This window comes from Photinus pyralis, unplaced genomic scaffold, assembly GCF_008802855.1.
Source record: "Photinus pyralis isolate 1611_PpyrPB1 unplaced genomic scaffold, Ppyr1.3 Ppyr1.4_LG1, whole genome shotgun sequence".
NCBI lineage: Eukaryota > Metazoa > Arthropoda > Insecta > Coleoptera > Lampyridae > Photinus > Photinus pyralis.
The window spans coordinates 16,476,407-16,490,195 of NW_022170249.1; positions in this window are offsets into that span (position 1 = coordinate 16,476,407).

Below are 13,789 nucleotides of genomic sequence, written 5' to 3' on the forward strand. Positions count from 1 at the left end.
AATGGGGTTGAGCGCCACTCAATTTCTACCTTAACTCTCCCCATATGAAATTGAGAAGGTACGAGGGTTAGTAATAACCTCGGTAATAACAGTACACATCAATTTAGGTAGAAAAGAATTACTGGTTTATTCTCAAATATCAAAGTATCTCAAAAATTGGATTACATTTACACAAATACAATACAATTAAAATTTCCCCCAATTTATAAAACCTCCAATCAAGAATGATCGATTAGCAAACTAATTACTGAATCTTAAAACAACTTTCCACAAATAAATTGATATTTTGGGCATGTATAGCACCAAGTACAAGTAAGACATATAAGGCAATTCTTACCTTGAATAAAGCAACCAGTGGACGCCAAGAAGTGAGCTCATTTCTCGCATCCAAGCTTGTAAACGATAAAAAAGAAAGACCTCCCAAGCCGCAGGGCTGTGTATACTTATATTATTGATTACTGCCTGAAGGGCCTCAATATACTCGTAATCTGTTTCTTTACCAGGCACGGTACTTAATTGATCAACCCTTTCAGAAGAAAGTGGTAGTCTCACATTCGCGTTTCAAACTCGACCATAACAAATTACGCTAAAAAGTTACGGAAGTTGCCCTTTATGAGTGTCCACCCTCGATATTAAATCTCTTGCCTGACCCGGTGACCTATTTCACAGCAAAATGGCCTGAACTTGAACTAGAACTTGAACCCTAAAAGAAATCAAAGGTAACCTCTCTTCTTTGATGACATAAGATTTATTTACTAATCGTAGATGAAGCAACAATGCTGATGGAAAATGCAGGCCAACAAATTACAGTCGAAATCTAAAGAAGGTACACTCGAAATAAATGAAATCCACATGGAGATACTTACGATAAAAACGGAAGAATGCAAATATATATCATCACTAGGAGCATAGGTGAATCCCGTCCACTAATTACTTCGGAAATTCCAAAATTAGTAATCCAATCACCAGTTACCAAACTGCATTCGCAAAACAAATTAACCTTGCAATTCCACTTTCTCTTAGCGTACTTAATCCTAATTGGGATAATTCCTGACGCATGGTAAACCATCATTAAACATATTTACAAAATCGATTGGAAACATTATTTACTTTTAAGAATGAAGACGTGTAAATTTCTAGAGTGGGTTTTCAAAAATTTTAGATGTAGGCTTTTCGAAGATAAGCATAAGTCCATCTGGACGTCACATAAATTTTGGTAATTTATGAGCTGCAAAAACACCAGGCTTTGCAGTCTCCTGTATATTAGACTCGTTGAAGTTCTAGGGGAATTAATTGGCGCCCACTGGTACAAAATTCATGCATTTCACACATTAAAGCTTTACCTAATGCCTCCAAAGTGTTTCTTCTGCTTCTTCAGAGAGGACATCTGCATTCCTCTGAAATTATTACACTTTTATTAGATGATGATCCTTGTACCACTTTGGTAATTGGAGTGGTTAACATATTACATTTTTGATAAAAAGTGCACCACCTATTACGGATGGCTAGTGTAATGAGTAATACAAGAATTGACTACAAGAAAATTCTTCAACGAAAATATAAATAACGCAACTCGTTACAAGTTAGTATTTCTCAACCTTTTTCCAATTGGGTTAACGTTACAAATTATTAATCTACGGAAGCTGTCTTAATGCTCTATCAAATTAGCTGACTCAATCTGATTGATTAAAAATGTGCAGCACTACGAAAATTGTATACTTAGATTAATCGCTTTTCTTGTCTCTCGCTAGTGTTTTCGAAGTTTTGGCAGGTCAAGGAAGGAAATGAAAGTGATGCGTTTTGGCAAACTTTAGAAATAAATCGGGTAACGTTTAAAAATTTGTCACAGTTTATTACTTTAAACGAGAGAAAACCATTAGCCATAATTAACTAATTTAGTTCTCTTTAGAACTGGTTTTGCAGTTACGAATAAAAGCTAAACTGCCAGTGGTTCAAATTGTGAAATTTAATTATTAAGGATCCTCAGATCCTTTATAGTTTTGTATTGTCGTCCGTCCGTCCGTCCGTGTGCGCTCTAGCTCTTTTTAAAAGTGGCCGATTGAGTTGAAATTTGGTGTACGGGTTCTTTGGACATTAAGGACGGACGCTATTGATTTTCAGGAAGCTGGTTCAATAGGAACAAAAGTTATAGGACTTCGAGTGAATCGGGAACAGGAAAAACTACGGGCTCAATATAATAGAAATCAACATATTTCATTCCCTAGGTCATGTATCGGGTTGGGACTTCCGCTAGATTATTCCCTATGACTCTTAGATGTGTAATACTTTAATATAACTCTTCTCTGTGGTATAGGTCGAAAGTTCTAGAGCGTAGGTCGAGTTTTAGCAAAATGAGTTTAAGGTTTCACGCTTAGAGTTTTAAAAGGTTTCAAACGCATTATCTTGATGCAGCAAGAGTACATCACGTGCACATTTGATAACCGCATGTGTGTGATTCAAAAATGTTAAATTATTGCCATATGGGTTTTGATCAAAATAATCAAAATCGTTACTTATGCACCAAGATCGTCGAGAAAAAGACTAGGGGCATTATCTCAATGCTCAAGACATAAATTTGATGCATTTCTGGGGACCACATGGATTTTGATCAAAACATGTCAAAATCGTTATTTATGTACCAAGATCGTTGGGAAAAAGACTAAGAGCATCATCTCAATGACCAAAACATGAATTTGATCTATTTTTGGCGACCACATGAATTTTGATCAAAACATGTCAAAATCGTTATTTATGCACCAAGAACGTTGGGAAAAAGACCAAGAGCATTATCTCAATGATCAAAACATGAATTTGATCTATTTTTGGCGACCACATGGATTTTGATCAAAACAAGATTAAGAGCATTATCTCAATGGCCAAGACATGAATTTGATGTATTTTGTAACATTAAAATAAATTATCGTTAAAAGTTATTGTAATACTGAGGATCCTTCGATATTTCGTTGTATCGGTTTATTTTCGATATTACTTGTCTACTTGCTAATTCCAAGACCGATGCCAAGAGAAGAATAGCTTAAATGCTCAGACAAAGTAAGACATTCCTTGAAAAGAATAACCTCATTACAGACATAATAGGCACCGAAAATGGAGCGCATTAATAAAGTACACTTTCTCTGTTTTACGCCAATAAATTGATACAGATGATGGAGTTACTCATTTCTATGAAAATTGGCATTACATTGTCAATTTGCAAGCGTCCTTGTACGATACTGAAAGCCATGACATCAAGCTTTTAGGGAAAATCTTTAACTTTACTTTTATTCTAATACAAGTGCGACTGGATATTTCACGGGTCCCAGTATTTTATTGTGAAAAGATTTAAGTGTTCCTCGGATTTGTGCACAGGGAGTGCCTGGGAGCGTTGAAAGAAAATGATGGAATACTGAATTTCTTGGATGCGCCGGACTTTCAAAGCACATTTATTATATCAAAGCTTATTACAACAAATTAAGGTACAATATAAAGATGGTGCCGCGCGTAGTGTTGGATGAAGATGTCCTGTCATTCCTGTCATCGTGCACAAAATGACGGCGGTTTCCGGCTTGGTGTGTGACGAGTGACGACTTTAGGTAGGATTGTAAAAATCAAACGACTTTTGTTCTTTTGGTAAGATGAGTGATTGTGTAGGAGAATTTGCACTTATACAATCGTTCTCAAGAAGACTGCTATGAGACCCATGCTTAAGGTATTGCAAAAAAATTAAGAATTCTTAGACATTTCCACAAAAGTGTGTTCTGGCCGACGCGCAAAAGGCAAACAATAGCTTTTTGCATGTTAGCGTTTTTTGAATTCTAGAATTCGACGGTGTCCTAAACTGATTTCAAAACGAATCTGATCCCGCGCACTATTTATACACTACAGTTTGCCATTTGTGTTTTTTTGCGAATCCTTTGAAGTGTACATGGGCCAGGTACAGTTTGTTTTGGCAGTCCCTTCTGTTTGTTGAGAATTAGTTCATGTATTTTTCGCAAATTGATCAAGACACTGCATTGCGAAATCGTTGTATCATAATGAATACCACATCCTGACAGAAAACCGCCACTTTCACGCTAAATTAACACATGCCACCTGCCAGCTCTTTCTAAAACAGTTTTAGTTTGTATTTTTGGTAATTATCCGATATAAATTCAATATAAATTAATCCACACCCACGTAACACCTTCAGTTTTGATACCCACGAAAGTTGTATAAGAAAGTGGATTTTCGGCATAAATAGTGGCACAATTAGCAATATTAATGACTACTGATAAGACGACGATATTATGGCCAGATGAGAAAATGTAAACCCAGTCAGTTGTAGCAATTACGACCGTACTAATCTGATCGTTCGGATCTTTATTGAATTAGGCATTTTAATTTAGACAAATTACTTTATATGGAACGTGACGTTGATTTAATAATAATTAATTATGAGTCCTGTTGCGAATGGGATTTTTATTATTTTATTCTACACCACTTCTTATTTTACAATATAATTTGACTGAATGCTTCATAATTTTATCTCCACCACGATTTAATTAGATTTCCATAAGGGAAAAATTCGTGCAACATTTCGGTGCATGTATTTTTATGCATTGGGTAGGTATATTTTAGGGAAGAAATCATTTTTCTACTTAACCTAAAGTCACTAAATATAGAAAGTACCGCAATCATTCGCCATTTTTGGGAAAATTTTCTGCCAACTTAAAAAATTGACAAATAAAATCTGAATAGCTCTCATTTTTTATAACCTAACTTCATAGTACTGTCATGTTTTATAAAAATATATACAGATATCTCCGAGGATATCTCCAAACAGGTGGAACAATCCCTAACATTAAAGTTACTAGAATCTGGTAACTTCCGCCATTTTTGGGCAAAAATCATGCGTTCCCTCTCTAACACATGAGCCCAATGGATTGCGGTACTTTCTATATTTAGTGACTTTAACTTAACCATGGATCGTACGCCCTCTAGCGCCAAACCTAGAAACTTGAAAATAATTTCCAGCGGCGATTTCTCTTTGCCTCTTTTCTTAATAGAATCATTTTCCCCAAGCCATTGATTATACAACACTGTATAATCAATGCCCAAGCTTTAAAATTAATCGTAAACATGTTGGTATCAACTTCCGGTATAACAGAAAGTGACACCAACTTGAAATATTTTAGATGAATTGCTCTTATCGATGACATTAGTAATTGTCTAATATTCAGAAAGCTGAAAGTGATTCTAGAAGTTGATAATTTATGAATTTCTTTTAAATTTGTTAAAGAATATCATATTGTGTGTATGAATGTCGTTGTTTCGTTTAATAAAATAGTTATCTAATTCACGAGTACGAAAGTACTTTGCTAACAGGTTATGGGCCGCATGGTTAATTTCAAGTAAATGTTGTACTCTGAACATTGCAGTACATTTTTACACAATTCGTTGTCGAGAGTTGGCTCCGGAATTTTATCTTCGAAAGATTCCATCATCTTATCTCGACAATTTTAGACAATGGTGTCCCCTTAAGGATATTCAAATGCCATGAAACCTAACAATTTCCCGTAGAATTTTCTTATCCCCATTTCCTGTTATTCCCTTAAATTTCCTACACATTTCCAGCTGTATCCTCGTAACTTCATTCAGGAGATCACCATATTCAACGTGTATAAATCTGTTGAAGTCCTTGTAATATCAACATAGGTCCAATGACAAGATTTGATATTTGATTGTTCCAAATCTGCATTTTTAGAGGCCTGCAGAATAAACAAAATTGCGCAATATGTGCCATGAATGTAATCACGTCTTGTTTGGATTAGTATACTTAATGGATATAAATCGAAAAAATGCTTTGGTAACGTGTTTATTACATACATAGCTACCGCCACCAGCTTGCAAATATGTACGTATTCCACCCGATTTCCATTAATTTCAATTACGAAACTTAATTTATAATTCCAGAAAGGGAGGGTTTGTAATTAAAAATCACGGTTTCGCAACCTTGCGGTATGTTCCTGTCTACCTTACTTTCCAGACCCTGCTTTTCTATGCAAATTTATTCCGCCGTAAGACGAATCCGGTACCTTTCAATAGTAGACCGCCGTAGATGAAACTTACTCGAGTAGAAACAATATGGTCTTATAACCACTAATCAGCCCCTTAATCTGCATTGCATCTCATTTAAATTGAATGCCGAACAAGAATCGAAACTAATCTCGGAAGTGCATTGTTTTTTGTTTCTGTTCGCCATTCCAAAATAGTTTCATTTTAAATTATGAAACTATAATTAACTGGGCTTTTATGATTGGGGGAAAAAGTGGCGATGGATGTAGGAGAACGGCATTATTCAGGCGACTTACTTGTTTTGCCATTTATGGGAAAGCGGAAGTGTATATGTGACATGTAACTTGCTGATAGCGCACCCCTCTGTTGATACTGTATACCCGCATTGTACTTCTGTTCGGAACGCTATTTTGATATTGAATTAACAACCTGCTCTTCATCTAAAACTAAACCAATCTAACTGACAACCATCTACAGTTTGTTAATTCTTAATCTGGTCTTGGCTTGTTCTCACATTCGTCCAGAAACGCTAAACAATAAGATTATTTGACCCAATTCTCTTCTAAGACAATGGAAAGAGAATAAGGCATCACATGCTTTACTTTACGTTGTTATTTATACGTCATGAGTTTAGAGTTCCCTTCATGTATCGACAATTAAATTTCGGGGGAACGTCATGGTCGGGATTTCGCCTAAATGCCCTGAAATAGCCACTTACTCCTTAAGATAATTACACAAAAACTAATTACCATCTTACCTTATTAAAAGATAATACACCCTAATCCTTAATTAATGGGTCAACTTTACCTCCAATGTAACAGATTTGTTTTGTGTTGTAACTGGTTGAAATCGCTTTTGAATGTTTAAATCGAGGGATGCTTTGGTTAGTGCCGGTTAGTACCGTATAAAAGCACAAAATGTTGAGCACGTTCAAATTATAGAACTCTCTGAAAATTCAGTTAAACGTAGTTCAAAACCCTTGAAATAACAGAATAATTAACAGAAGAGATTAGCTCTTGTGATAACGTACTTCAAGCACATTGATTTTATACATTACGGCGTCATTTAAATATCGCTTTTCAAATTGCGTGTATAATAAAGACTACTTGTTGGATGAGGTCGAATGCGGGCTTTTATTCTATCGAAAGATCCTTTGTAAGCTCCCGCAATATTCCACCCACACACTAATGGCCCACTCTGTATTTGCGAATTTAATGAGTTTAATACTGTGTAACTTGACGATCTGAGTGTATTTGTCTGCAGTAATCAACTAATTATAAACAGCTGCACACAGTAGCTGAAAATCAGAAATACAAATGGGGCTTTGCTCAGGGTGCAACCCTTGGCCCCAATTTTTTTAAAATTATGAAATCATTTTACAAGCAACCAAAGTGAGAGTTGACTGTTTCGTGTCAGTTGTTTGTAAATAATATCGAATGTAAAGTGAAAGAATGCTCAAACCGGAATTAGTGAATTTGGACCATTTTCGATTTTTCGGAAGGAATGTTTACGTTCGCTCTCTAATTTCGTTAATTAGGTGTTTTTAAAACGAATTTTTACACTTCTAATTTATTACATCGTTCAACGGCACGAAAGAAGTGAAGCGATGTAAAGTGGGCCAAATAGCATAGTACACGCCACGATTCCTTCCAAACAATACAACGGATTTCAGTCTTAGCCTACCGCGCTCCAATATCTGGACCGGCATGATCGCGATTAAAAAAAAGCGCCAGTTAACTTAAAATAATTTCGGTGTCGTTATGCCTCGTTATCCAGAGAAATTAATAAAAATGTTTAAATTTGATTCGGGATGACGTTCCTGTTAGGATCTCATTATCGTCGGCGTTGTTGTTGTATACGCTTGAAGGAGATTCTCATTTTTCGGATCGGTCTCCCTTGTCTTCTCAAAGGTAAATTGGTTTCGGAACCTCAAAACTAAGTACATGAATATTCAACAAATTCCAACATTTTGTTTTAACGTACCTACCTTATTAAACGAGGGTGGCTGAAAATTTAACACGATATGCGTTTTCTTCGTTTAATTGGATTTCGTAAACAGACCAGAAAATTGAGAGATTAACTTTTTGAAGATGGAACCTTTGGCAATAAACTCCAGAACGTGCGCATTGCGAATGTTTATTTACAAAATTATTTCGAACTCGGAATGGCGTGTTTATTTTTCGTATCGCTTGTGGGTGCGTAAATACTTGCTATGGAAATTGAATTATTTTTCATTTTATGCCAGGAATGGTTATAAGTTCATCCGTTATTATTTAAATTTCCGTAATTGTGCGCTTTTTTAAGAGGACGTGGGAAGTGCACGCAGCGTTCTAAATTTTATTTTGTTTAGATTAAATATGAAATTGAATTGAAATAAAGGCTTTGATTTCAAAACAAACCACCGATTGTAATTTGTAATTTTTATTTTAAAAAATCAAGATTCCCTCCCCACATCGAGTGACTTGTCATTTTAAAGGCCAAATTTTAAGAAGGTAGGACAAATACCTACAATAAATATTAATTTTCTGCGGAAATTGGGTGCGATCATCTCGAAGTGTGGGATACCAACCCTGTATGTTGGTATGGCTGACTGAGCATCCTCCTAACTTGTCTTCTTTTTGTCGATACTCTTCTCCGAAAATTAATTCTCGAGATATTCGCCCCTTGTTCTGGTCTTGCTAAGCTAAATTAATAAAATACTTGATAGGGATAGAATGATCCCAAAAATATTACAAATAGGTCACTGTAATAACGGGAGATCAACATAGATTTGCTGTCGAGTCGCCTTTGGAAGTCCAACTTAAGTACGATTTACCATGTAAACAAAAATTCCAAAGGTGACTCGGCAGCAACTCATTTTTGATAGCATAGTATATAGATCCGCTATGTCAATATTTGAATTTAAATTGATTTTTAGTAAAAGGGGATCAACACTTAGTCAGAGAAACTATTGCAGAAATCAACGGACCTATATTTGTTAAATGAATCTCAAACAAATGTAATAATTACAATTCGATTGTATCGAAAAACAGTATGTAATCAAACGTTAATCAAGGAGTCGACGAAAATAACAAAATTTACCCTTGAATACTGGTCGTAGTAGTAGGGGAGCTAGCACGAAATCCACTGAACGAGAATGATCAAAATTTTAACCGATGGAGTTCCATTTTGCCCTATCAGAGTATGCTAAAATCGATCGTCTGCCGCCTCAGGTCATACGACTTAAGGCGCTGCGGGTACTTCTTGTGTACCAATTCTGAAAGGTTGCTTTTCGAGAAAATAAGTTATACACCAAATGAAAACGTTGATAATAGCTCTTAAAAAAATATTTAAAAAAATCGCGCACATTTGATAACTCCGTAAAAAAACAATTCTTAGTCGGTTTTTCACGAACTTTCTACGGATATAACTAGGTTACCGTTGGAAGAATGAAGCTGATTTTTTTTACAGACTAATCATAGGTACAGCCAATGACTATGATAGTGGTTCTTTTTTAAATTTTTTCTCTAATTATAAGATATCTTATAATGTTAAGATAATAAGATAATCTTGTAATTAGAGAAAAAATTTAAAAACGAAACACCGTTAAGTCATTAGTAGTACCTATCATCAGTCTGTAAAAAAAATCAGCTTCATTCGTCCAACCGTAACCTAGTTATATCCGTACAAAGTTCGTGAAAAACCGACTAAGAATTGTTTTTTTACGGAGTTATCAAATGCGCGCGATTTTTTTAAATATTTTTTTAAGAGCTATTATCAACGTTTTCATTTGGTGTATAACTTATTTTTTCGAAAAACAACCTTTCAGAATTGGTACCGCAAGAAGTACCCGCAGCGCCTTAAGTCGTATGACCTGAGGCGGCAGACGATCGATTTTAGCATACTCTGATAGGGCAAAATGGAACTCCATCGGTTAAAATTTTGATCATTCTCGTTCAGTGGATTTCGTGTTAGCTCCCCTACTATAGCGGCCGCCTGAATTCAGAAGGGCGCGTTCTGTAAATTTGTAACAGAAAATAATACTAACAAATAAAAGGGGTAGGGAATCGCGCTGCACACAAAATATTGCAAAATAGCAATGCTAACGTCTGACACGGAGGCAAACGTATATTAAAACTGTAATTGATCCTTAATACGAATCAATAATTCGAATGACTTTGCACTAGCAAAAGCAAAATTTTAATCAACCACGGGTTATCCTTATAGTTCAGGTATAGCAATAAACGTAGGGTTACATAAAAAAAACGATGCAGAAATAACTAAATTTCTATTCAGTGCAATCTGATCAATTCAAAATGCAAACAAGTTAATATGAACTAATTTTTCCTCGAATTTTTCGGAGTAAATAAACAACGTTATCAAAAAAATTGTAGATATAGGTCTCTGACCAGGTATCGGTAACTGCAAAACTAATTCACAACGCAGCGGTAGCAAATAACACAACTAATCTGAAGGATACAATGTAATCAAGCTAACAGCAATAAATCTTCGTAGTAATCACAAAGTAACGTACGCAAATCGAGTCTCAATATCGGTAAAGTCAAATCTTCGGTAACGACAAAAATAACGTACGTAGTGCCAGGTGTAACGGAAAGATTGCGTTCGATTCTCGTGAAATTCTACTTAAAGTTTGGACATCACTAAAAATGTTAATAAAATGTTCCGTCCAGACGTCCCTTTTTGCCTTTGTGTGTACTCTCGTCCAACACTCTCCCAAGGTATGAGGAATTATAACCTGTCTCAAAAAGATGTTGGAGAGGAGGGCAGTAGGAATTAATTCCTGCTGGTGAGGCTTTTCATTAGAATACCAAGAAGGATAATATCAGTTTTGAGACTGTCACCATTACCTTCACATTGGAATGCACTTTCGATGGCATATTTTCCGAGTAGGTATAAACAAAAATTCACAGCAATCCTTTCCTCGTTCAAGTCACTCATTCTAAAATCCGCCAAACGAAAAAAAACACATTTCGCAAAAAACCGCGTAGCTAATCAACCAACAATCATATTTGCAATCAACAAACTGCTTTCTAATCAGCTGATCTGTACGAAGACGTTGACACCAAGCGGATTTCCCTGGAACCAACTGGGACTTCTTCTAGTGGTGTCATTGAATTTATTCTTTTTTCTTTACTAGAAGCATCTGTGGCTAAAATTTGAAAGAAATGTTTCCATAAATAAGACAGTTGGAATTGTTCACTCTGCGCCTGCGCACGTTTAATTTTACAATATGCGATATGTTTTCATTCGCCAGAAGCAAAGATCGTGTAGTATGATTTTTGCTAGAAGCAACTGTGAAGAATTTTTTCTGAATTTTTGAGTGTACGTAATTTTGTAGCTATTTTTCTCTCGGATTTCCGACACTTCCAAACATCTGCACCGTGTCTTGTGCAAATCAGATTTCCATTTTTTTCAAAATATCCCAAACATTTCCAATACATAATATTTCTCCTATATTCAGAATAGTTATATTCAGTAAACTTTTGAGATTGTTCTTCCTTATTTTCTGTTGTATTATTAATTTAACCATTATTAACGAGCCACTCGTTCCTGATTTTGCCTGTTCGTTCGTCCGTCCATCCGTCTGTGTACATGATAACTCGTGAACGGTTTCGAATTTTCCAATTCTGTTTTCAGTAATAGGTGGACAATGATCAAGGGACTAACTTATTAAATTTTGGTTAATACTCGTCAACCGGAAGTGACCTTGCCGCTCGTTGTCTATATGGGTTTAGTTTATTATGCTTTGAGTTTGTTGTAGGTCGTTCATAATTTTCGTTTGCTCGAATAATTCAAGCAATATTTGGATCAATTTGACGGCTGCAAATCTTGTCACAATTGCATTTCACGAACAATTAAGTAACAATAATTGATCACCTTCAACGCCAGGCGTTAATTACTCCATATCTGACATGGTTTTTAACTTGAAACAAAGATAAACGAATTTATTTGTATTTGCATATTTATCTAAACAATAGTAATACAAAATAGTTAACAGTTTAGCGTTAACTACGAAATTGACGTACTAACAGTTCTATTGATCTTCCAATTTATATGTCGGAACAACCATTTATTTCGCGCTAGACTGATTTTGCCTAAGTCTTGGAGTGGTTATTTTTGAATTTAGCATTTACCTAAACGAATTCAGATCCTGATGATACTTCCTTTCGCTTTTTACTTGTACTAATCAGATCATATTCATTAAGGTTGTAGCGAGGGGTCTCTCACTGCCCGCAATATGTGTACACATTTTGTTTTTGCACTGTGCAGTGTCTAGCAGTGTTCTGCAGTGTTTTGCAGTGTGCCACAATGCGTCACAGTGTGCCACAGTGCGTCACAGTGTGCCACAGTGTGTCACAGTGTGCCACAGTGCGTCACAATGCGCCACAGTGCATGGCAGTGTCCCATATTTCCGTCCACAGTGTCCTTCCGAATGCCGCAGTGTAACGCCATAAATTTATTTTATGATTGTGCGCAATGTGCTGATTTTTGCGTAATCAACCGTTATCGACGTGTTTATTCTTGCGATTGCGATAGTGATCCTAGAGATCGCTTATAATTTTGTATTGCTGTATGTCTGTCTTCGTGTCTGTCCGTGCGCACGACAACTTTGTTTAGAAACGCCCGATCGCTTTGAAAATTGGTACACATATATTCTTAAGGATATAAGAGAGGTCGCCATTGTTACAAAGAAGATATGAATGTCTGGTTTTTTGTCGGTAACCCTTTACATCTGGAATATATTAACAGAGATTAACTATTTATTTTAAACTGGTTTTATATAAACAATAAATTGATCAATTTCTTGTTCAAGTCGCTTTGACAAGAAAACTTGCCGAGTGTAAACACAGAATTGGATGAAATAACTTGATCAATTTCTTGAGCTCAATTTCTATTTTTCTGACAATTTCAACTGACAAAATAATGACTGATGCTGATATAAAAAAAGAAGAAACATGTAAAAAGGTTTTCGTCGTAAGGCACGTGACTTTAGCGCATTTTACATGCACCTGCACGTACCAGTACTCCCGAAAAGCCCGTAGCTATCTCTTTATGTTTCTACTTGCGAGAAGTATGTATGGTTAAAATTTCAAAGAAATGTCTCCATAGATAAGGAAGTTGGCATTGCGCAATCTGATTTTTGCAATAATATGCGATAGATACCATTACTAGCAGCATCTGTGGTTAAAAATTCAAACAAGTAAAAAGCATCTATGGTTAAAATTTCAAAGACATATTTTTATAAATATGGCAGTTGGTACTGCGCATGCGCACATCCAATGTTTACAATATGACATATGTTGCCTTTAAGAGAAGCAGCTGTGATCAAAATTTCAAGAAGATACATACCTCGATAAATAAGGCAGTTGATATTGCGCATCCTGCGCATGCACTAATTATTAATCTGATGTTTACAATATGCGATACGTTTGCTTTTACTAAAATCATTTTTGACGTGCTACTTCAATTTCACAAGAATCCTGCCCTAAGATTTTAGAAGGATTGGTTCACAAATAACGAATGTGGGGCTGGGCATTCGCAATACGTGTTTTTAGTCGCATCGGGTTACGCATGAGCAAAACACATTTGTTTTATTTGGCTTTAGTTTTACCTTTATTCGAGGTGCCTAGGTACATACAACATTTAATTTTAAGTATTTTAATAAATATTCTTGCGCAAATGCAAAAGTTATCGAGCACAACTGCACACAGAAAGACAGACAGACGGGCGGAGAGAG